The sequence below is a fragment of the Taudactylus pleione genome, unplaced genomic scaffold, assembly GCF_031769625.1.
Source record: "Taudactylus pleione unplaced genomic scaffold, aTauple2 ptg000199l, whole genome shotgun sequence".
NCBI lineage: Eukaryota > Metazoa > Chordata > Amphibia > Anura > Myobatrachidae > Taudactylus > Taudactylus pleione.
The window spans coordinates 4,270,645-4,298,207 of record NW_028284601.1 but is presented as its reverse complement, the minus strand read 5'-3'; the positions used below and the strand labels follow the sequence as shown (position 1 = coordinate 4,298,207).

Sequence of the window (27,563 nt, the reverse complement as noted above, 5' to 3'; positions counted from 1 at the left end):
TTGTACTGGTTCTTAAAATAAAGGGGAACCCTACGCATTTTGTCCCCTGCATTTTAAGAACCAGGACAGGCTCAACAGAGCCCGGGGTGAGTTAAACACTCGCACTCTATTACATTGCCTGACGTATGCTCACAATGGCAAAACATCTGGATGCGTGTTTTGCCATTGTAAGTTGTGGGGGTGTGAGAAACGTGAGTTTGCATGTTCTCACACCCTATTACATAGTGTGAGTTCTGAAAATGTGCAGGTATAGCTCTATACTCGCTCATTTTCCAAACTTGCACCCGATTCCATCTCGCCCAATATGTCCATAAGTCTCGATTATGAAGCACACAGGATATGCATTGCAAAACTCCTTGGTTTTCTGCCTGCGAGCCTAGTGTACATTAACGTGCACACCTACTGTCTGCTCTTACAGACCCCTCCACTAAGTAGAAATGTGCTGAATAGAGGTCTGAAGAGGCGACCTGCAGTGAGTAGCACCACATGAAAGTCCAGCCAACTCCTGCTATATCTCCAGCCCTTTATAAAAATAAAATAATTTTACTCCTAAAAAACCCAGCAGTCTATTAAAAGTACAGAATGAGACCTAATCCCCAGCAGTCCAGAGCTAATGCATAAATGAAATCCTTTTATTGAGTCATAATGGCAACTTACCCTTCCCCCAGTTCCCCTACCCTCGTTCATCAAAGAACTTTAAAAATTTGCACTCAAAATTAAATTTAACTACTGCTTTAATAGTGCTGTGTCTATTCTGTAAATTCCATGGAATAGTTTAAAAACACCTATTTTGTAATGCAAACTTCTGCTCCTCTGCGAAAGTGGCCATTTTGCTATGCAAGTCTATATGTTACGGGCGGGCAGGAACCAAGGAGCACTTACTCAGCACCACGGTAGAACATTTTGTGCTGTTGCTTGTCTAATTGTGCATTATACAGATTATGGAAAGGGTGTTTGGACGTTTGCTTAGCGTAACACATTTCAATTTGTACTGCGAATGTCCAGAGATAAAAGTACGCGTCTACCTGTGGGGAGATATGGTACTTGCACCTCCTGCTTGGAGAGACCTAATGCAGTAAGAGACCTAATGCAGTAAGGGTGTGTTTGCGTCATTGTGAACTGAGGGGGTGATTCAGCTGCGGACGTATTTGCTATTACAGCTGCGATAGCACCTATATGGTAATGCAGCAGAAGGCGTCCTGCCTCCTGCATGCCCCATCAGCCGACTAAGTGACCATAGGGGGGGGGGTCATACAGGCCGACTACCATGGATGAGTAAAAGAGGCCATCGGTATGTAATACTGGCTGTCTGCATGCCTGCTGTCAGAATACCTACAGTGGCATCCTGATGGTTGGTATCCCGACAGGGGTTAGGTAAGTATACCTACCCCCTAACCCTCCCTTCTTGTAGCCTAACCCTCCCTGTTAGTGCCTAAACCTAACCCCCTCCTTAGTGCCTAACCCCCCCCCCAGTGGTGCCTAACCCTGTCACTGCGTCCACAGCTGCATCACTCCCTGAGACACACCCACAAGTAGACGCATATATATGCCTGATAACAGTTATATCGCAAGTGCCTGAGGGTTGGTGCAAATACACACTGATAACCATAATGTCGGTCGCCAGGGCTAGATAGTCGTTATTGATTGTCGATGATCTCTGCAGTGATTGGTGCTTTCTTCATTCCATTCATTATTACACCAGAAGAAAGATTACGGGGTATATTTACTAAAGTGCGGGTTTTTAGAAGTGGAGGTGTTGTCCATAGCAATCAATCAGATTCTACTTAACATTTATCTAGCACCTTGTAGAAGATAATAGCTAGAATCTGATTGGTTGCTGTGGGCAACAGCTCCGCTTCTAAAAACCCGCACTATACCCTTATGATTAATTTGTAATCGGTTGTGATTTGCTGGTCCCAGCGTGATTTTGGCAAGATACACTGTCTTCAAGGCACCCTAACAGTCCAGGTTTAAGGGATATCCATGGTTGAACACATACAGTTAAATCAATTGACTGAGGTACTAATTAAGGGCGAGATTCGGAGTTGTACGCTGTCAGCACTGCAGCTGCCTCTTTGTACGCAGCGGCTGCGCTATAATATGCTAATGCCGTAGACGCCTCCTGATGGCTTCTGTGATCTGCTGCTGTGTCTGAGGACACGGCATCGGATTACTCTGCGTGAACATCGGTCAACAAGTAAACCTCCAGGTGTGCCAGTGGCTGATCGTCCCTTTTGAGCTACATGTTACTTGCTCCGCTATGCTCTGCATATAGGGGAGGGAAGGAGGATGGGAGTGAACACTATTGGGGCATATATGTATAATGGGGTTGGTGAGATAAAGTTTTATTATATAAATATATTGATCTATTTCCAAGGAGGTTGAAATTGATAATAACTAAAGAATCTGATCTGATAAACCCGTCCCCAGAGTGCTGCTAAACTCTCCCATGGTGGAATTTTTCTTAATAAAATACTTTTAAATATATTTTTAAAACAATGGCCCTCATTCAGAGCCGTACGCTCTGAGCAGAGCGCACGCTCTGAATGAGGGCCGGGCTCCATTTTCATGGAGCGTCCTCCTGGACGCTCGTATAGCTGTGGGTCACCACCCACAGGCTATACGAGCGTGCTTTGTGATGGCCGCGATGGTCGAGACCATCGCGACCATCGAATTTGCGAGCCGGAGCCTGCGGTTGAGGTTTTCAACCGCAAGCTCCGGAGTGATTTTGGCTCTATCAGAGCCAAAATCACTCCCACTGACATCACTAGTGATGTCAGTGGGCCAGCTTCTGACGGGAGGCGTTCCCGTGGGAACGCCCCCGTCAGGGAGGCACGCCCCCGGCACGCCCACCAAAGGGGGCGTGCTGTCAATCAACATTGACAGCACGCCCCCTTTGATCGGACACAACGAGCGAAGGACTTTCCTTCGCTCGTCGCGTCTGGCGCATGCGCACGACGGAGCTCCCTCCGTCGTGCGCATGCTCAGTGCATAACATCGACCCACTTGCGAGCGGACAGCCGCTCGCGAGTGGGTCTGAATCAGGCCCAATGTTTTTAGGTAAATTCTTTCATGAAAATTTTTTTTACAATTTCTGATGAATTTTTGGAGTGGTTAAATACAAAGATCCTCCTTATGTCTTCCTCTATAAGAAAATAAAAATAAATTGGGAATCTGCTTTTCTTACGCAGACCGAATGCAACTATTAATTACATATGGCAAGTAGCAGCAGCCACCCTATAGTAATCCTAATATCAGTGGGAGGTATCATACTCAGCCAATCAAAAGTGGCTGTCAGTCGTCATTATCACCGCCATCAGTGCGCATTTTGCATCAGGGGTTGAGCACCAGCAAGATATAAACTCCTGACACATAAGTGGCTCTTTTGTGGTCTGCATGAGCTGCACTTGCATGAACGCACCCTTACGGTAGTCAGCCTACGCTGCCACGCTCCATTACGCCTTTCTGAGCGTTGAGTCATAAACTCAATCTGCTTAAGAATGTTTGAACCCGAGTTCAAAGTTTGATACTTATACTTAGGGATGGCCATCGAACATCGATGGTTTGCCTTTTGTAGCTGAGAACCGATGGTTTAGAGCAGGGATGGGGAACCTCAGTCCCGGGGGCCATATAAGGCCCGCGGAGTCATTGATCTGGCTCTCTGATCTCTTCTCTGTTAGCCTCATCTGGCTAGCAGGGTGCCTAGAATGGCACCCTGCAGCCAGAATCTATGCAGCAGTGCCACCTGGAGCGTCCTTAGGACGCTTCAGATGGTCACACCGCTGCCCTTACAGCTCCCTGGAGCATCCTCAAGATGCTTCGGGCATTGCTGTAATCACCAGCGATTTTGGCCCCGTCCTGTGTGACGTCACATGGAGGGAGCGTGGCCTGCATCGGGCCCGCAAATAATGTTATACATATCAAAATGGCCCTCGGCAGAAAAAAGGTTCCCCACCCCTGGTTTAAATGCAGCATTTTTTTATATTATTTTTTACTTGGAGCATGGAATGAAGCTTAACGCAACTCGCTTATTGCCATCCCTTCTTATATCCAGCCTGGACTTGGTGCAAATGATGCTACAGGAAACAGGTAAATGTATGCTTCTGTACAACAACCCTGCAGAATCGCCAGATGCGTCAGCTCTCGTACTGACCTTTGCCTGTGTGAGAACGCGCCATTTCACCAATTCAGTCACAAGTGTAGATGCAACTGAAATGCATACTGTGCTACATCACTCATACTTAATGTACATCACTCATACTTAATGTACATCACTCATAATAATGTACATTTGGAATACGGAGCGTGTGCAGTGCGTAAACGCAAAATCCACTCCACGAACAGGCATATGTATAACTCTGACCCTCCCCTATGTCTTGATGGGGGGAGATGCACTAATTACAGTCAGGAGCTGACTGGTTGGTACTTTATGTCTCTCCAAGGCTTAGTACATCTACTCCACTATGTGCAAACTCAGATTTGAAAGAGGTTGTGCTTTCTTTCTCTCTCTGCCTCACGCAGGTCTCTAGTGACGGCTATAAGTATCTCTTGCTCTCTCTTATCCCTTCTCGTTTTTATGTTAATGTCAATCTCTTCTCTCTTTATTGTAGGAATGTATTACTTAGTATTGTATTCACACCTCTCATTATGCAGATGTCTTTAAGATCTCTTTATGCTTTATGTAGGTGTCTCTATTGCTTGCTGTCTCCTAGCTGTCCACTCTCCTGCTTCTGTTTCCCCCTGCACCCTCCTCCCATGTCTGCCTCCCTCTCTCCACCCTCCCTTCTCTCCTCCCTCTCATTATCTGCACAGTTCCTCAGCATCCCAGTGACGCAGGAATGAAAGGAGAAAACATCACACGAGAAGGAGCAGCATCAGGACCCTAATCCGGCCACAACGATCAGAGAATAGAGGACCCAGCATCAGGACACGAAGCCTCTCTCACAGAGCATTATCTGGGGAGCTGCATCAGGTGAATCAGGACCAAGGACAGCATCCTTTATCAGACCAAGGCCTGGGTGAGTCTGCTTCCTACCTGCTGGAGACTATCCAGGATATGAATCCTGTGCACATACACAGGTCTACAGCAATCTTTATATGTAGGGTATACTGCATACATACTATGATATATCTATCTATCTATCTATCTATCTATCTATCTATCTATCTATCTATCATCTCACTATCTCTATAGATATGTCTATCTATCTATCTATCTATCTATCTATCTATCTATTATCTATCTATCTATTATCTCACTATCTATCTATCTATCTATCTATCTATCTATCTATCTATCTATCTACTGTCTGTCTGTCTATCTATTATCTATCTATCTATCTATATATCTATTAGCTCACTATCTATCTATTATCTATCTATCTATCTATCTATCTATCTATCTATCTATCTATCTATCTATCATCTCACTATCTATCTCTATAGATATGTCTATCTATCTATCTATCTATCTATTATCTCACTATCTATCTATCTATCTATCTATCTATCTATCTATCTATTTGTCTGTCTGTCTATCTATTATCTGTCTATCTATCTATATATCTATTAGCTCACTATCTATTATCTATCTATCTATCTATCTATCTATCTATCTATCATCTCACTATCTATCTATCTATCTATCTATCTATCTATCTATCTATCTATCTATCTATCTATCTATCTATCCACATCACATATTTATCAGAGGTGTGCATGTTTATATAAAGATAGATGTATACATTGTCAGACAGGGATATTAATATCACACACACATGTATATGTACACACACGCACACACTCACCGTAATAGAGTAAAAGGTATAGACGGTTATGCAGACAGATGAGATGCACAGAGATTTATAGACCTAAATGATTACAGAGGGGAATAGAGAGGGGCACTTATACACAGGGTTAGGTATATATTGTAGTAACCACAGATAGGAAGCTATACACCGAGATGACTATGTATGCTGAGGGGTAGGTACACAGAGGGAAAGACATATGTAGGTATACACTGGCAAGGACAGGTAAGTATGTATTATTGTATTATGTTTACAGAGAGGGAATATAGATAGTCAGGTATGAAGGGGTATATTACAGAGGGGTCTATATAGATAGGTGGTATACAAGGGTATTATATCTAGGGGAAATTTAGATGGGTATGTAGGTGTATTATATAGACAAGGGGGGATATAGATAGTCAGGTATGCAGGGATATATTACAGAGGGGGTATATCTAGGGGAAATATAGATGGGTATGTCGGTGTATTATATAGAGAGGGGGGATGTATATAGATAGGTGGTATACAAGGTTATTATATCTATGGGAAATATAGATCGGTATGTAGGTGTATTATATAGAGAGGGGGGATATAGATAGTCAGGTATGCAGGGGTATATAGATAGGTGGTATACAAGGGTATTATATCTAGGGGAAATATAGATGGGTATGTCAGTGTATTATATAGAAAGGGAGGATATAGATAGTCAGGTATGCAGGGGTATATTACAGAGGGGGGTATATAGATCGGTGGTATACAAGGGTATTATATCTAGGGGAAAAAAAGATGGGTATGTAGGTGTATTATATAGAGAGGGGGAAATATAGATAGGTATATAGGTGTATTATATAGAGAGGGGGATATAGTCAGGTATAAAGGGGTATATTACAGGAGGGGGTATATAGATAGGTGGTATACAAGGGTATTGAATCTAGGGAATTTATAGTGGGTATGTAGGTGTATTATATAGAGAGGGAATATAGATAGTCAGGTATGCAGGGGTATTATACAGAGAGGGGTATAGATTGGTAGATATGCAGGGATATTATACAGAAGGGGAATATAGATTGGTAGATATGCAGGGGTATTATACAGAAGGGGAATGTAGATTGGTAGATATGCAGGGGTATTATACAGAAGGGGAATGTAGATTGGTAGATATGCAGGGATATACAGAGGGGGAATATAGATAGGTAGATGTGTAGGGGAATAATATAGAGGGGGAATACAGATAGGTATGCAGGGGAAGTATTCAAAGGGCAATATAGATAGACATACAAGGAATATTATATAGAAGGGGAATATAGATAGGTAGATATCCAAAGGTATTATACAGAAGGGGAATATAGATATTATACAAAAGGGGAATATAGATTGGTAGATGTGCAGGGGTATTATACTGAGAAGGAATATAGATAGGCAGATATGCAGGGGTATTATACAGAGGGGGAATATAGATAGGTAGAAGTGCAGGGATATACAGAGGGGGAATATAGATAGGTAGATGTGTAGGGGAATAATATAGAGGGGGAATACAGATAGGTATGCAGGGGAAGTATACAAAGGGCAATATAGATAGACATACAAGGAATATTATATAGAAGGGGAATATAGATAGGTAGATATGCAGGGGTATTATACAGAGGGGGTATAGATTGTTAGATATGCAGGGATATTATACAGAAGGAGAATATAGATAGGTAGATATGCAGGGGTATTATACAGAGGGGGTATAGATTGGTAGATATGCAGGGATATTATACAGAAGGGGAATATAGATAGGTAGATATGCAGGGGTATTATATAGAGGGGGGTATAGATTAGTAGATATGCAGGGATATTATACAGAAGGGGAATATAGATAGGTAGATATGCAGGGGTATTATATAGAGGGGGTATAGATTGGTAGATATGCAGGGATATTATGCAGAAGGGGAATATAGATAGGTAGATATGCAGGGATATTATACAGATGGGAAATATAGATAGTTAGATATGCAGTGGTATTATATAGAGGGGGGTATAGATTAGTAGATATGCAGGGGTATTATACAGGGGGAATATAGCTAGGTAGATATGCAGGGGTATTATACAGGGGGGAATATAGATAGGTAGATATGCATGGGTATTATATAGAGGGGGGTATAGATTAGTAGATATGCAGGGGTATTATACAGGGGGGAATATAGATAGGTAGATGTGCAGGGATATTATACAGAGGGAGAATATAGCTAGGTAGATATGCAGGGGTATTATATAGGGGAGAATATAGATAGGTAGATATTCAGGGCTATTATACAGGGGGGAATATAGATAGGTAGATATGCAGGGGTATTATACAGAGGGGAATATAGATAGGTAGATGTGCAGGGATATTATACAGAAGGGGAATATAGATAGGTAGATGTGCAGGTGTATTATACAGAGGGGGAATATAGATAGGTAGATGTGCAGGGGTATTATACAGAGGGGGGTATAGATTGGTAGATGTGCAGGGGTATTATACGGAGGGGGTATAGATTGGTAGATATCCAGGGGTATTATACAGAGGGAGAATATAGATAGGTAGATGTGCAGGGATATTATACAGATGGGGAATATACATAGGTAGATATGCAGGGGTATTATACAGGGGGGAATATAGATAGGTAGATGTGCAGGGGGTATTATACAGAGGGAGAATATAGCTAGGTAGATATGCAGGGGTATTATAAAGGGGAGCATATAGATAGGTAGATATGCAGTGGTATTATACAGAGGGGGTATAGATTGGTAGATATGCAGGGATATTATACAGATGGGGAATATAGATAGGTAGATATGCAGGGGTATTATACAGGGGGGAATATAGATAGGTAGATGTGCAGGGATATTATACAGAGGGAGAATATAGCTAGGTAGATATGCAGGGGTATTATATAGGGGAGAATATAGATAGGTAGATATGCAGCGGTATTATACAGAGGGGGGTATAGATTGGTAGATATGCAGGGATATTATACAGATGAGGAATATAGATAGGTAGATATGCAGGGCTATTATACAGGGCGGAATATAGATAGGTAGATATGCAGGGATATTATACAGATGGGGAATATAGATAGGTAGATATGCAGGGGTATTATACAGGGGGGAATATAGATAGGTAGATGTGCAGGGATATTATACAGAGGGAGAATATAGCTAGGTAGATATGCAGGGGTATTATATAGGGGAGAATCTAGATAGGTAGATATGCAGTGGTATTATACAGAGGGGGGTATAGATTGGTAGATATGCAGGGATATTATACAGATGGGGAATATAGATAGGTAGATATGCAGGGCTATTATACAGGGCGGAATATAGATAGGTAGATATGCAGGGATATTATACAGAAGGGGAATATAGACAGGTAGATATGCAGGGGTATTATACAGAGGGTGGTATAGATTGGTAGATATGCAGGGATATTATACAGATGGGGAATATAGATAGGTAGATATACAGGGCGGAATATAGATAGGTAGATATGCAGGGGTATTATACAGAGGGGGAATATAGATAGGTAGATGTGCAGAGATATTATACAGAGGGGGAATATAGATAGGTAGATGTGTAGGGGAATAATATAGAGGGGGAATACAGATAGGTATGCAGGGGAAATATATAAAAGGGGATATAGATAGACATACAAGCGATATTATATAGAAGGGAAATATAGATATGCATGGGAATTATACAGAGGGGGTATAGATTAGTAGATATGCAGGGGTATTATACAGAGGGGGAATATAGATAGGTAGATATGCAAGGGTATTATACAGAGGGGTGTATAGATTGGTAGATATGCAGGGATATTATGCAGAAGGGGAATATAGATAGGTAGATTATACAGGGGGGAATATAGATAGGTAGATATGCAGGGGTATTATATAGAGGGGGGAATAGATTGGTAGATATGCAGGGATATTATACAGAAGGGGAATATAGATAGGTAGATATGCATGAGTATTATATAGAGGGGGTATAGATTGGTAGATATGCAGGGATATTATGCAGAAGGGGAATATAGATAGGTAGATATGCAGGGATATTATACAATTGGGGAATATAGATAGGTAGATATGCAGGGGTATTATACAGGGGGGAATATAGATAGGTAGATGTGCAGGGGTATTAAACAGAGGGGGAATATAGATAGGTAGATGTGCAGGGATATTATACAGATGGGGAATATAGATAGGTAGATATGCAGGGGTATTATACAGGGGGGAATATAGATGGGTAGATGTGCAGGGATATTATACAGAGGGAGAATATAGCTAGGTAGATATGCAGGGGTATTATATAGGGGAGAATATAGATAGGTAGATATGCAGCGGTATTATACAGAGGGGGGTATAGATTGGTAGATATGCAGGGATATTATACAGATGGGGAATATAGATAGGTAGATATTCAGGGCTATTAAACAGGGGGGAATATAGATAGGTAGATATGCAGGGGTATTATACAGAGGGGAATATAGATAGGTAGATGTGCAGGGATATTATACAGAAGGGGAATATAGATAGGTAGATGTGCAGGTGTATTATACAGAGGGGGAATATAGATAGGTAGATGTGCAGGGGTATTATACAGAGGGGGGTATAGATTGGTAGATGTGCAGGGGTATTATACGGAGGGGGTATAGATTGGTAGATATCCAGGGGTATTATACAGAGGGAGAATATAGATAGGTAGATGTGCAGGGATATTATACAGATGGGGAATATACATAGGTAGATATGCAGGGGTATTATACAGGGGGGAATATAGATTGGTAGATGTGCAGGGGGTATTATACAGAGGGAGAATATAGCTAGGTAGATATGCAGGGGTATTATATAGAGGAGCATATAGATAGGTAGATATGCAGTGGTATTATACAGAGGGGGTACAGATTGGTAGATATGCAGGGATATTATACAGATGGGGAATATAGATAGGTAGATATGCAGGGGTATTATACAGGGGGGAATATAGATAGGTAGATGTGCAGGGATATTATACAGAGGGAGAATATAGCTAGGTAGATATGCAGGGGTATTATATAGGGGAGAATATAGATAGGTAGATATGCAGCGGTATTATACAGAGGGGGGTATAGATTGGTAGATATGCAGGGATATTATACAGATGAGGAATATAGATAGGTAGATATGCAGGGCTATTATACATGGCGGAATATAGATAGGTAGATATGCAGGGATATTATACAGATGGGGAATATAGATAGGTAGATATGCAGGGGTATTATACAGGGGGGAATATAGATAGGTAGATGTGCAGGGATATTATACAGAGGGAGAATATAGCTAGGTAGATATGCAGGGGTATTATATAGGGGAGAATCTAGATAGGTAGATATGCAGTGGTATTATACAGAGGGGGGTATAGATTGGTAGATATGCAGGGATATTATACAGATGGGGAATATAGATAGGTAGATATGCAGGGCTATTATACAGGGCGGAATATAGATAGGTAGATATGCAGGGATATTATACAGAAGGGGAATATAGACAGGTAGATATGCAGGGGTATTATACAGAGGGTGGTATAAATTGGTAGATATGCAGGGATATTATACAGAGGGGGAATATAGATAGGTAGATATACAGGGCGGAATATAGATAGGTAGATATGCAGGGGTATTATACAGAGGGGGAATATAGATAGGTAGATGTGCAGAGATATTATACAGAGGGGGAATATAGATAGGTAGATGTGTAGGGGAATAATATAGAGGGGGAATACAGATAGGTATGCAGGGGAAATATATAAAAGGGGATATAGATAGACATACAAGCGATATTATATAGAAGGGAAATATAGATATGCAAGGGTATTATACAGAGGGGGGTATAGATTGGTAGATATGCAGGGATATTATGCAGAAGGGGAATATAGATAGGTAGATTATACAGGGGGGAATATAGATAGGTAGATATGCAGGGGTATTATACAGAGGGGGTATAGATTGTTAGATATGCAGGGATATTATACAGAAGGGGAATATAGATAGGTAGATATGCAGGGGTATTATACAGAGGGGGTATAGATTGGTAGATATGCAGGGATATTATACAGAAGGGGAATATAGATAGGTAGATATGCAGGGGTATTATATAGAGGGGGGTATAGATTGGTAGATATGCAGGGATAATATACAGAAGGGGAATATAGATAGGTAGATATGCATGAGTATTATATAGAAGGGGTATAGATTGGTAGATATGCAGGGATATTATGCAGAAGGGGAATATAGATAGGTAGATATGCAGGGATATTATACAATTGGGGAATATAGATGGTAGATATGCAGGGGTATTAAACAGGGGGGAATATAGATAGGTAGATGTGCAGGGGTATTAAACAGAGGGCAATATAGATAGGTAGATGTGCAGGGATATTATACAGATGGGGAATATAGATAGGTAGATATGCAGGGGTATTATACAGGGGGGAATATAGCTAGGTAGATATGCAGAGGTATTATACAGAGGGAGAATATAGATAGGTAGATATGCAGCTGTATTATACAGAGGGGGGTATAGATTGGTAGATATGCAGGGATATTATACAGATGGGGAATATAGATAGGTAGATATGCAGGGCTATTATACAGGGGGGGATATAGATAGGTAGATATGCAGGGGTATTGTACAGAGGGGGAATATAGATAGTTAGATGTGCAGGGATATTATACAGAGGGGGGTATAGATTGATAGATATGCACGGATATTATACAGATAGGGGATATAGATAGGTAGATATACAGGGGTATTATACAGAGGGGGAATATAGATAAGTAGATATGCAGGGGTATTATACAGAGGGGGAATATAGATAGGTAGATGTGTAGGGGAATAATATATAGGGGGAATACAGATAGGTATGCAGGGGTAATATATAAAGGTGGATATAGATAGACATACAAGCGATATTATATAGAAGGGGAATATAGATATGCATGGGAATTATACAGAGTGGGTATAGATTAGTAAATATGCAGGGGTATTATACAGAGGGGGAATATAGGTAGGTAGATATGCAGGGGTATTATACAGGGGGGGTATAGATTCGTAGATATGAAGGGATATTATACAGAAGGGGAATATACAGTAGATAGGTAGATATGCAGGGGTATTATACAGGGGGGAATATAGATAGGTAGATATGCAGGGGTATTATACAGAGGGGGTATACATTGGTAGCTATGCAGGGATATTATACAGAAGGGGAATATAGATAGGTAGATATGCAGGGGTACTATATAGAGGGGGGTATTGATTGGTAGATATGCAGGGATATTATACAGAAGGGGAATATAGATAGGTAGATATGCAGGGGTATTATACAGAGGGGGTATAGATTGGTAGATATGAAGGTATATTATACAGAAGGGGAATATAGATAGGTAGATATGCAGGGGCATTATACAGGGGGGAATATAGATAGGTAGATATGCAGGGGTATTATACAGAGGGGGCATAGATTGGTAGATATGCAGGGATATTATACAGAAGGGGAATATAGATAGGTAGATATGCAGGGGTATTATATAGAGGGGGGTATTGATTGGTAGATATGCAGGGATATCATACAGAAGGGGAATATAGATATGTAGATATGCAGGGGTATTATACAGAGGGGGTATAGATTGGTAGATATGTAGGGATATTATACAGAAGGGGAATATAGATTGGCAGATATGCAGGGGTATTATATAGAGGGGAATATAGATAGGTAGATGTGCAGAGATATTATACAGAAGGGGAATTTAGATAGGTAGATATGCAGGGATATTATACAGAAGGGGAATATAGATAGGTAGATATGCAGGGGAATTATACAGAGGGGGGTATAGATTGGTAGATATGCAGGGGTATTGTACAGGGGTGAATATAGATAGGTAGATATGCAGGGTATTATACAGGGGGGAATATAGATAGGTAGATATGCAGCAGTATTATACAGAGGGGGAATATAGATAGGTAGATATGCAGGGGTATTATACAGAAGGGGAATTTAGATAGGTAGATATGCAGGGATATTATACAGAAGGGGAATATAGATAGGTAGATATGCAGGGGTATTATACAGAAGGGGAATTTAGATAGGTAGATATGCAGGGATATTATACAGAAGGGGAATATAGATAGGTAGATATGCAGGGGAATTATACAGAGGGGGGTATAGATTGGTAGATAGGCAGGGGTATTGTACAGGGGTGAATATAGATAGGTAGATATGCAGGGTATTATACAGAGGGGGAATATAGATAGGTAGATATGCAGGGGTATTATACACAGGGGGAATATAGATAGGTAGATATGCAGGGGTATTATACAGGGGGGAATATAGATAGGTAGATGTGCAGGGATATTATACAGAGGGAGAATATAGCTAGGTAGATATGCAGGTGTATTATATAGGGGGAGAATACAGATAGGTAGATATGTAGCGGTATTATACAGAGGGGGGGATAGATTGGTAGATATGCAGGGATATTATACAGATGGGGCATATAGATAGGTAGATATGCAGGGCTATTATACAGGGGGAATATAGATAAGTAGATATGCAGGTGTATTATACAGAGGGGGAATATGGATAGGTTGATGTGCAGAGATATTATACAGAGGGGGAATATAGATAGGTAGATGTGTAGGGGAATAATATATAGGGGGAATACAGATAGGTATGCAGGGGAAATATATATAGGGGTATTTAGATAGACATACAAGCGATATTATATAGAAGGGGAATATAGATATGCATGGGAATTATACAGGGGGGGTATAGATTGGTAGATATGCAGGAGTATTATACAGAGGGGGAATATAGATAGGTAGATATGCAGGGGTATTATACAGAGGGGGCTATAGATTGGTAGATATGCAGGGATATTATACAGAGGGGGAATATAGATAGGTAGATATGCAGGGGTATTATACAGGGGGGGATATAGATAGGTAGATATGCAGGGGTATTATACAGAGGGGGTATAGATTGTTAGATATGCAGGGATATTATACAGAAGGGGAATATAGGTAGGTAGATATGCAGGGGTATTATACAGGGGGGAATATAGATAGGTAGATGTGCAGGGGGTATTATACAGAGGGAGAATATAGCTTTGTAGATATGCAGGGGTATTATATAGGGGAGCATATAGATAGGTAGATATGCAGTGGTATTATATAGAGGGGGTATAGATTGGTAGATATGCAGGGGTATTATACAGGGGGGAATATAGATAGGTAGATGTGCAGGGATATTATACAGAGGGAGAATATAGCTAGGTAGATATGCAGGGGTATTATATAGGGGAGAATATAGATAGGTAGATATGCAGCGGTATTATACAGAGGGGGGTATAGATTGGTAGATATGCAGGGATATTATACAGATGAGGAATATAGATAGGTAGATATGCAGGGCTATTATACAGGGCGGAATATAGATAGGTAGATATGCAGGGATATTATACAGATGGGGAATATAGATAGGTAGATATGCAGGATTATTATACAGGGGGGAATATAGATAGGTAGATGTGCAGGGATATTATACAGAGGGAGAATATAGCTAGGTAGATATGCAGGGGTATTATATAGGGGAGAATCTAGATAGGTAGATATGCAGGGGTATTATATAGAGGGGGGTATAGATTGGTAGATATGCAGGGATATTATACAGAAGGGGAATATAGATAGGTAGATATGCAGGGCTATTATACAGGGCGGAATATAGATAGGTAGATATGCAGGGATATTATACAGAAGGGGAATATAGACAGGTAGATATGCAGGGGTATTATACAGAGGGTGGTATAGATTGGTAGATATGCAGGGATATTATACAGATGGGGAATATAGATAGGTAGATATACAGGGCGGAATATAGATAGGTAGATATGCAGGGGTATTATACAGAGGGGGAATATAGATAGGTAGATGTGCAGAGATATTATACAGAGGGGGAATATAGATAGGTAGATGTGTAGGGGAATAATATAGAGGGGGAATACAGATAGGTATGCAGGGGAAATATATAAAAGGGGATATAGATAGACATACAAGCGATATTATATAGAAGGGAAATATAGATATGCATGGGAATTATACAGAGGGGGTATAGATTAGTAGATATGCAGGGGTATTATACAGAGGGGGAATATAGATAGGTAGATATGCAAGGGTATTATACAGAGGGGGGTATAGATTGGTAGATATGCAGGGATATTATGCAGAAGGGGAATATAGATAGGTAGATTATACAGGGGGGAATATAGATAGGTAGATATGCAGGGGTATTATACAGAGGGGGTATAGATTGTTAGATATGCAGGGATATTATACAGAAGGGGAATATAGATAGGTAGATATGCAGGGGTATTATACAGAGGGGGTATAGATTGGTAGATATGCAGGGATATTATACAGAAGGGGAATATAGATAGGTAGATATGCAGGGGTATTATATAGAGGGGGGGTATAGATTGGTAGATATGCAGGGATATTATACAGAAGGGGAATATAGATAGGTAGATATGCATGAGTATTATATAGAGGGGGTATAGATTGGTAGATATGCAAGGATATTATGCAGAAGGGGAATATAGATAGGTAGATATGCAGGGATATTATACAATTGGGGAATATAGATAGGTAGATATGCAGGGGTATTATACAGGGGGGAATATAGATAGGTAGATGTGCAGGGGTATTAAACAGAGGGGGAATATAGATAGGTAGATGTGCAGGGATATTATACAGATGGGGAATATAGATAGGTAGATATGCAGGGGTATTATACAGGGGGGAATATAGATGGGTAGATGTGCAGGGATATTATACAGAGGGAGAATATAGCTAGGTAGATATGCAGAGGTATTATATAGGGGAGAATATAGATAGGTAGATATGCAGCTGTATTATACAGAGGGGGGTATAGATTGGTAGATATGCAGGGATATTATACAGATGGGGAATATAGATAGGTAGATATGCAGGGCTATTATACAGGGGGGGATATAGATAGGTAGATATGCAGGGGTATTGTACAGAGGGGGAATATAGATTGGTAGATGTGCAGGGATATTATACAGATGGGGGTATAGATTGGTCGATATGCACGGATATTATACAGATAGGGGATATAGATAGGTAGATATACAGGGGTATTATACAGAGGGGGAATATAGATAAGTAGATATGCAGGGGTATTATACAGAGGGGGAATATAGATAGGTAGATGTGTAGGGGAATAATATATAGGGGGAATACAGATAGGTATGCAGGGGAAATATATAAAGGGGGATATAGATAGACATACAAGCGATATTATATAGAAGGGGAATATAGATATGCATGGGAATTATACAGAGTGGGTATAGATTAGTAAATATGCAGGGGTATTATACAGAGGGGGAATATAGGTAGGTAGATATGCAGGGGTATTATACAGAGGGGGTATAGATTCGTAAATATGAAGGGATATTATACAGAAGGGGAATATACAGTAGATAGGTAGATATGCAGGGGTATTATACAGGGGGGAATATAGATAGGTAGATATGCAGGGGTATTATACAGAGGGGGTATACATTGGTAGCTATGCAGGGATATTATACAGAAGGGGAATATAGATAGGTAGATATGCAGGGGTATTATACAGAGGGGGTATAGATTGGTAGATATGAAGGTATATTATACAGAAGGGGAATATAGATAGGTAGATATGCAGGGATATTATACAGAAGGGGAATATAGATAGGTAGATATGCAGGGGTATTATATAGAGGGGGGTATTGATTGGTAGATATGCAGGGATATCATACAGAAGGGGAATATAGATATGTAGATATGCAGGGGTATTATACAGAGGGGGAATATAGATAGGTAGATGTGCAGAGATATTATACAGAAGGGGAATTTAGATAGGTAGATATGCAGGGATATTATACAGAAGGGGAATATAGATAGGTAGATATGCAGGGGAATTATACAGAGGGGGGTATAGATTGGTAGATATGCAGGGGTATTGTACAGGGGTGAATATAGATAGGTAGATATGCAGGGTATTATACAGGGGGGAATATAGATAGGTAGATATGCAGCAGTATTATACAGAGGGGGAATATAGATAGGTAGATATGCAGGCGTATTATACAGAAGGGGAATTTAGATAGGTAGATATGCAGGGATATTATACAGAAGGGGAATATAGATAGGTAGATATGCAGGGTATTATACAGAAGGGGAATTTAGATAGGTAGATATGCAGGGATATTATACAGAAGGGGAATATAGATAGGTAGATATGCAGGGGAATTATACAGAGGGGGGTATAGATTGGTAGATATGCAGGGGTATTGTACAGGGGTGAATATAGATAGGTAGATATGCAGGGTATTATACACAGGGGGAATATAGATAGGTAGATATGCAGGGGTATTATACACAGGGGGAATATAGATAGGTAGATATGCAGGGGTATTATACAGGGGGGGAATATAGATAGGTAGATGTGCAGGGATATTATACAGAGGGAGAATATAGCTAGGTAGATATGCAGGGGTATTATATAGGGGGAGAATACAGATAGGTAGATATGTAGCGGTATTATACAGAGGGGGGGATAGATTGGTAGATATGCAGGGATATTATACAGATGGGGCATATAGATAGGTAGATATGCAGGGCTATTATACAGGGGGAATATAGATAAGTAGATATGCAGGTGTATTATACAGAGGGGGAATATGGATAGGTAGATGTGCAGAGATATTATACAGAGGGGGAATATAGATAGGTAGATGTGTAGGGGAATAATATATAGGGGGAATACAGATAGTTATGCAGGGGAAATATATATAGGGGTATTTAGATAGACATACAAGCGATATTATATAGAAGGGGAATATAGATATGCATGGGAATTATACAGGGGGGGTATAGATTGGTAGATATGCAGGGGTATTATACAGAGGGGGAATATAGATAGGTAGATATGCAGGGGTATTATACAGAGGGGGCTATAGATTGGTAGATATGCAGGGATATTATACAGAGGGGGAATATAGATAGGTAGATATGCAGGAGTATTATACAGGGGGGGATATAGATAGGTAGATATGCAGGGGTATTATACAGAGGGGGTATAGATTGTTAGATATGCAGGGATATTATACAGAAGGGGAATATAGGTAGGTAGATATGCAGGGGTATTATACAGGGGGAGAATATAGATAGGTAGATATGCAGGAGTATTATACAGAGGGGGTATGGATTGGTAGATATGCAAGGGTATTATACAGAGGGGGGTTCAGATAGGTAGATATGGAAGGGTATTATACAGAGGAGGGTATAGAGCTGGGGGCGGGGCAACACCATGGGCAGTAAGCTGCACAGAAAGAAAGCTAATAGAGGCATGCCTCTGAGTATGTGATGGGGGGCGTGCCTTGAGCACTGATGGACACCTTGGATGTGTCATGTGACCAGGAAGTGCACTGCAGTGTTTAGAGATCAGAGATCAGTCAGCAGCAGCAAGAGAAGACACAGTGATGCAGGTAGGAGAATCAATGGACGCTTAAACTTAGTATACTGAGGGGAGAGTTACAGCGAGTAGGGAGTGAGACAGGCTCCCAGCACTCAGACCCATCTCCAAGTGTGCCTCCCCAGCCATTGACCTCACCACATGTCACTGCTACAGACCAGTATATACAGTAGGAGTAGAAGAAGTTATGCCCATTCTACTTGTGCACTTTTTTTGGAATTGAGGTATACCCCTTTAAATAATAAAGACACAGGCCCTGATTCAGAGCCGGACGCTCTGACCAGAGCGCTCGCTCTGAATCAGGGCCCTCCTCCATTAAAATGGAGCGTCCTCCTGGATGCTCATATAGCTGTGGGTCACCACCCACAGCATATACGAGCGTTCAAAAAGATGGTCGCGATGGTATTGACCATCACGACCATCGGACTTGCGACGGAAACCCTGCGGTAGGGTTTCCCAGCCACAAGCCCTGGAGTGATTTTGGCTTTATCAGAGCCAAAATCACTCCCACTGACATCACTAGTGATGTCAGTGGGGCCGGCTTCAGACGGTAGGCGTTCCCATGGGAACGCCTCCGTCTGGCAGGCACGCCCCCGGCACGCCCACCAAAGGGGGCGTGCTGTCAGTCACCATCGACAGCACGCCCCCTTTGGTGCGAGACCCGGAGCGACAGCTTGGCTGTCGCAGTCCGGGTCTCGCGCATGCGCACGACGGAGCTCCCTCCGTTGTGCGCATGCGCAGTGGAGACCATCGACCCACTTGCGAGCGTACTGCCGCTTGCGAGTGAGTCTGAATGACCCCCACAGTCACTAGATATAGTAAACAAAGAAATAATCTTCCGGTATATGTCCAGCAGAGTAGGAGAGTTATTAGCCGTTTCATGAGGTGCCATATGGCTCCTGCTGGCAAGAAGCTCCGGACGTAGTGGTGCAGGAAGATGGCGAAACCGTGGTGGCAAAGATTCTCCAATAAAGTATGCTGGTCCAGAGATGGTAAGAGTCCACAGTGGGTGTCTTGTTCAAAGTGTCAGTGCAAGGGCCCAATGTGTATCAATGTGAAAGTACCCTCATCTTCCTCAGAGTATTACACAGAGGGAAATACAGATAGGTAGATATGCAGAGTATTACAAAGAGGGAAATACAGATAGGTACATAGGATATGCAGAGTATTACACAGAGGGAAATACAGATAGGTAGATATGCAGAGTATTACACAGAGGAAAATACAGATAGGTAGATATGCAGAGTATTACACAGAGGGAGATACAGATAGGTAGATATGCAGAGCATTACACAGAGGGAAATACAGATAGGTAGATATGCAGAGTATTACACAGAGGGAAATACAGATAGGTAGATATGCAGAGTATTACACAGAGGGAAATACAGATAGGTAGATATGCAGAGCATTACACAGAGGGAAATACAGATAGGTAGATAGGATATGCAGAGTATTACTCAGAGGGAAATAAAGATAAGTAAATATGCAGAGTATTACACAGAGGGAAATACAGATAGGTAGATATGCAGAGTATTACACAGAGGGAAATACAGATAGGTAGATATGCAGAGTATTACACAGAGGGAAATACAGATAGGTAGATATGCAGAGCATTACACAGAGGGAAATACAGATAGGTAGATATGCAGAGCATTACACAGAGGGAAATATAGATAGATAGGTAGATAGGATATGCAGAGTATTACACAGAGGGAAATAAAGATAAGTAAATATGCAGAGTATTACACAGAGGGAAATACAGATAGGTAGATATGCAGAGTATTACACAGAGGGAAATACAGATAGGTAGATATGCAGAGCATTACACAGAGGGAGATACAGATAGGTAGATATGCAGAGCATTACACAGAGGGAAATACAGATAGGTAGATAGGATATGCAGATTATTACACAGAGAGAAATACAGATAGGTAGATATGCAGAGCATTACACAGAGGGAAATACAGATAGGTAGATATGCAGAGCATTACACAGAGGGAAATACAGATAGGTAGATATGCAGAGCATTACACAGAGGGAAATACAGATAGGTAGATATGCAGAGTATTACACAGAGGAAAATACAGATATGTAGATATGCAGAGTATTACACAGAGGGAAATACAGATAGGTAGATATGCAGAGTATTACACAGAGGGAAATACAGATAGGTAGATATGCAGAGCATTACACAGAGGGAAATACAGATAGGTAGATAGGATATGCAGAGTATTACACAGAGAGAAATAAAGATAAGTAAATATGCAGAGTATTACACAGAGGGAAATACAGATAGGTAGATATGCAGAGTATTACACAGAGGGAAATACAGATAGGTAGATATGCAGAGTATTACACATTGGGAAATACAGATAGGTAGATATGCAGAGTATTACACAGAGGGAGATACAGATAGGTAGATATGCAGAGCATTACACAGAGGGAAATACAGATAGGTAGATATGCAGAGTATTACACAGAGGGAGATACAGATAGGTAGATATGCAGAGCATTACACAGAGGGAAATACAGATAGGTAGATAGTATATGCAGAGTATTACACAGAGGGAAATACAGATAGGTAGATATGCAGAGTATTACACAGAGGGAAATACAGATAGGTAGATATGCAGAGCATTACACAGAGGGAAATACAGATAGGTAGATATGCAGAGCATTACACAGAGGGAAATACAGATAGGTAGATAAGCAGAGTATTATACAGAGGGAAATACAGATAGGTAGATAGGATATGCAGAGTATTACACAGAGGGAAATACAGATAGGTAGATATGCAGAGCATTACACAGAGGGAAATACAGATAGGTAGATAAGCAGAGTATTACACAGAGGGAGATACAGATAGGTAGATATGCAGAGCATTACACAGAGGGAAATACAGATAGGTAGATATGCAGAGTATTACACAGAGGGAAATACAGATAGGTAGATATGCAGAGTATTACACAGAGGAAAATACAGATAGGTAGATATGCAGAGTATTACACAGATAGAAATACAGATAGGTAGATATGCAGAGTATTACACAGAGGAAAATACAGATAGGTAGATATGCAGAGTATTACACAGAGGGAAATACAGATAGGTAGATAGGATATGCAGAATATTACACAGAGGGAACCACAGATAGGTAGATAGGATATGCAGAGCATTACACAGAGGGAAATACAGATAGGTACATAGGATATGCAGAGTATTACACAGAGGGAAATACAGATAGGTAGATATGCAGAGTATTACACAGAGGGAAATACAGATAGGTAGATATGCAGAGTATTACACAGAGGGAAATACAGCTAGGTACATAGGATATGCAGAGTATTACACAGAGGGAAATACAGATAGGTAGATATGCAGAGTATTACACAGAGGGAAATACAGATAGGTAGATATGCAGAGTATTACACAGAGGGAAATACAGATAGGTACATAGGATATGCAGAGTATTACACAGAGGGAAATACAGATAGGTAGATATGCAGAGCATTACACAGAGGGAAATACAGATAGGTAGATATGTAGAGTATTACACAGAGGGAAATACAGATAGGTAGATATGCAGAGTATTACACAGAGGGAAATACAGATAGGTAGATATACAGAGTATTACACAGAGGGAAATACAGATAGGTAGATATGCAGAGTATTACACAGAGGGAAATACAGATAGGTAGATATGCAGAGTATTACACAGACGGAAATACAGATAGGTAGATAGGATATGCAGAGCATTACACAGAGGGAAATACAGATAGGTAGATATGCAGAGTATTACACAGAGGAAAATACAGATAGGTAGATATGCAGAGCATTACACAGAGGAAAATACAGATAGGTAGATATGCAGAGCATTACACAGAGGGAAATACAGATAGGTAGATAGGATATGCAGAGTATTACACAGAGGGAAATACAGATAGGTAGATATGCAGAGTATTACACAGAGGAAAATACAGATAGGTAGATATGCAGAGTATTACACAGAGGGAAATACAGATAGGTAGACATGCAGAGTATTACACAGAGGGAAATACAGATAGGTAGATAGGATATGCAGAGTATTACACAGAGGGAAATACAGATAGGTAGACATGCAGAGTATTACACAGAGGGAAATACAGATAGGTAGATAGGATATGCAGAGTATTACACAGAGGAAAATACATATAGGTAGATAGGATATGCAGAGCATTACACAGAGGGAAATACATATAGGTAGATAGGATATGCAGAGCATTACACAGAGGGAAATACAGATAGGTAGATATGCAGAGCATTACACAGAGGGAAACACGGATAGGTAGATATGCAGAGCATTACACAGAGGGAAATACAGATAGGTAGATATGCAGAGCATTACACAGAGGGAAATACAGATAGGTAGATATGCAGAGTATTACACAGAGGAAAATACAGATAGATAGATAGGATATGCAGAGTATTACACAGAGGGAAATACAGATAGGTAGATATGCAGAGTATTACACAGAGGGAAATACAGATAGGTAGATATGCAGAGTATTACACAGAGGGAAATACAGACAGGTACATAGGATATGCAGAGTATTACACAGAGGGAAATACAGATAGGTAGATATGCAGAGCATTACACAGAGGGAAATACAGATAGGTAGATATGTAGAGTATTACACAGAGGGAAATACAGATAGGTAGATATGCAGAGTATTACACAGAGGGAAATACAGATAGGTAGATATGCAGAGTATTACACAGAGGGAAATACAGATAGGTAGATATGCAGAGTATTACACAGAGGGAAATACAGATAGGTAGATAGGATATGCAGAGTATTACACAGAGGGAAATACAGATAGGTAGATATGCAGAGTATTACACAGAGGAAAATACAGATAGGTAGATATGCAGAGCATTACACAGAGGAAAATACAGATAGGTAGATATGCAGAGCATTACACAGAGGGAAATACAGATAGGTAGATAGGATATGCAGAGTATTACACAGAGGGAAATACAGATAGGTAGATATGCAGAGTATTACACAGAGGAAAATACAGATAGGTAGATATGCAGAGTATTACACAGAGGGAAATACAGATAGGTAGACATGCAGAGTACTACACAGAGGTAAATACAGATAGGTAGATAGGATATGCAGAGTATTACACAGAGGGAAATACAGATAGGTAGACATGCAGAGTATTACACAGAGGGAAATACAGATAGGTAGATAGGATATGCAGAGTATTACACAGAGGAAAATACATATAGGTAGATAGGATATGCAGAGCATTACACAGAGGGAAATACATATAGGTAGATAGGATATGCAGAGCATTACACAGAGGGAAATACAGATAGGTAAAAATGCAGAGCATTACACAGAGGGAAACACGGATAGGTAGATATGCACAGCATTACACAGAGGGAAATACAGATAGGTAGATATGCAGAGCATTACACAGAGGGAAATACAGATAGGTAGATATGCAGAGTATTACACAGAGGGAAATACAGATAGGTAGATAGGATATGCAGAGTATTACACAGAGGGAAATACAGATAGGTAGATAGGATATGCAGAGTATTACACAGAGGGAAATACAGATAGGTAGATAGGAAATGCAGAGCATTACACTGAGGGAAATACAGATAGGTAGATATGCAGAGTATTACACAGAGGGAAATACAGATAGGTAGATATGCAGAGCATTACACTGAGGGAAATACAGATAGGTAGATATGCAGAGTATTACACAGAGGGAAATGCAGATAGGTAGATATGCAGAGCATTACACTGAGGGAAATACAGATAGGTAGATATGCAGAGTATTACACAGAGGGAAATACAGATAGGTAGATATGCAGAGCATTACACAGAGGGAAATACAGATAGGTAGATATGCAGAGTATTACACAGAGGGAGATACAGATAGGTAGATATGCAGAGCATTACACAGAGGGAAATACATATAGGTAGATATGCAGAGCATTACACAGAGGGAAATACAGATAGGTAGATATGCAGAGTATTACACAGAGGGAAATACAGATAGGTAGATATGCAGAGCATTACACAGAGGGAAATACAGATAGGTAGATAGGATATGCAGAGTATTACACAGAGGAAAATACAGATAGGTAGATATGCAGAGCATTACACAGAGGGAAATACAGATAGGTAGATATGCAGAGCATTATACAGAGGGAAATACAGATAGGTAGATAGGATATGCAGAGTATTACACAGAGGGAAATACAGATAGGTAGATAGGATATGCAGAGTATTATACAGAGGGAAATACAGATAGGTAGATAGGATATGCAGAGCATTACACTGAGGGAAATACAGATAGGTAGATATGCAGAGTATTACACAGAGGGAAATACAGATAGGTAGAGATGCAGAGTATTACACAGAGGGAAATACAGATAGGTAGATATGCAGAGTGTTCCACATAGGGAAATACAGATAGGTAGATATGCTGAGTATTACACAGAGGGAGATACAGATAGGTAGATATGCAGAGCATTATACAGAGGGAAATACAGATAGCTAGATAGGATATGCAGAGCATTACACAGAGGGAAATACAGATAGGTAGATAGGATATGCAGAGCATTACACTGAGGGAAATACAGATAGGTAGATATGCAGAGCATTACATAGAGGGAAATACAGATAGGTAGATATGCAGAGTATTACACAGAGGGAAATACAGATAGGTAGATATGCAGAGTATTACACAGAGGGAAATACAGATAAGTAGATATGCAGAGTATTACACATTGGGAAATACAGATAGGTAGATATGCATAGTATTACACAGAGGGAGATACAGATAGGTAGATATGCAGAGCATTACACAGAGGGAAATACAGATAGGTAGATATGCAGAGTATTACACAGAGGGAGATACAGATAGGTAGATATGCAGAGCATTACACAGAGGGAAATACAGATAGGTAGATAGGATATGCAGAGCATTACACAGAGGGAAATGTAGATAGGTATGCAGAGCATTACACTGAGGGAAATACAGATAGGTAGATATGCAGAGCATTACACAGAGGGAAATACAGATAGGTAGATATGCATAGTATTACACAGAGGGAAATACAGATAGGTAGATATGCAGAGCATTACACAGAGGAAAATACAGATAGGTAGATATGCAGAGTATTACACAGAGGGAAATACAGATAGGTAGATATGCAGAGTATTACACAGAGGGAAATACAGATAGGTAGATATGCAGAGCATTACACAGAGGGAAATACAGATAGGTAGATAGGATATGCAGAGTATTACTCAGAGGGAAATAAAGATAAGTAAATATGCAGAGTATTACACAGAGGGAAATACAGATAGGTAGATATGCAGAGTATTACACAGAGGGAAATACAGATAGGTAGATATGCAGAGTATTACACAGAGGGAAATACAGATAGGTAGATATGCAGAGCATTACACAGAGGGAAATACAGATAGGTAGATATGCAGAGCATTACACAGAGGGAAATATAGATAGATAGGTAGATAGGATATGCAGAGTATTACACAGAGGGAAATAAAGATAAGTAAATATGCAGAGTATTACACAGAGGGAAATACAGATAGGTAGATATGCAGAGTATTACACAGAGGGAAATACAGATAGGTAGATATGCAGAGCATTACACAGAGGGAGATACAGATAGGTAGATATGCAGAGCATTACACAGAGGGAAATACAGATAGGTAGATAGGATATGCAGATTATTACACAGAGAGAAATACAGATAGGTAGATATGCAGAGCATTACACAGAGGGAAATACAGATAGGTAGATATGCAGATCATTACACAGAGGGAAATACAGATAGGTAGATATGCAGAGCATTACACAGAGGGAAATACAGATAGGTAGATATGCAGAGTATTACACAGAGGAAAATACAGATAGGTAGATATGCAGAGTATTACACAGAGGGAAATACAGATAGGTAGATATGCAGAGTATTACACAGAGGGAAATACAGATAGGTAGATATGCAGAGCATTACACAGAGGGAAATACAGATAGGTAGATAGGATATGCAGAGTATTACTCAGAGAGAAATAAAGATAAGTAAATATGCAGAGTATTACACAGAGGGAAATACAGATAGGTAGATATGCAGAGTATTACACAGAGGGAGATACAG

General features: G+C 40.4%; 1 protein-coding gene across 2 annotated transcripts in view; it reads left to right on the top strand.

Annotated features, from left to right (window-relative positions):
- Nucleotides 1–4,825: 4,825 nt before the first annotated feature.
- LOC148518721 (CAP-Gly domain-containing linker protein 3) overlaps nt 4,826–27,563 on the top strand; it is a 101,204-nt gene continuing 78,466 nt past the window's right edge. For both annotated transcript variants that reach the window (XM_088477040.1, XM_088477039.1), the window contains exon 1: nt 4,826–5,018. The gene's annotated coding sequence lies outside the window, so the exon portion shown is untranslated. The remainder of the gene's footprint in view (nt 5,019–27,563) is intronic.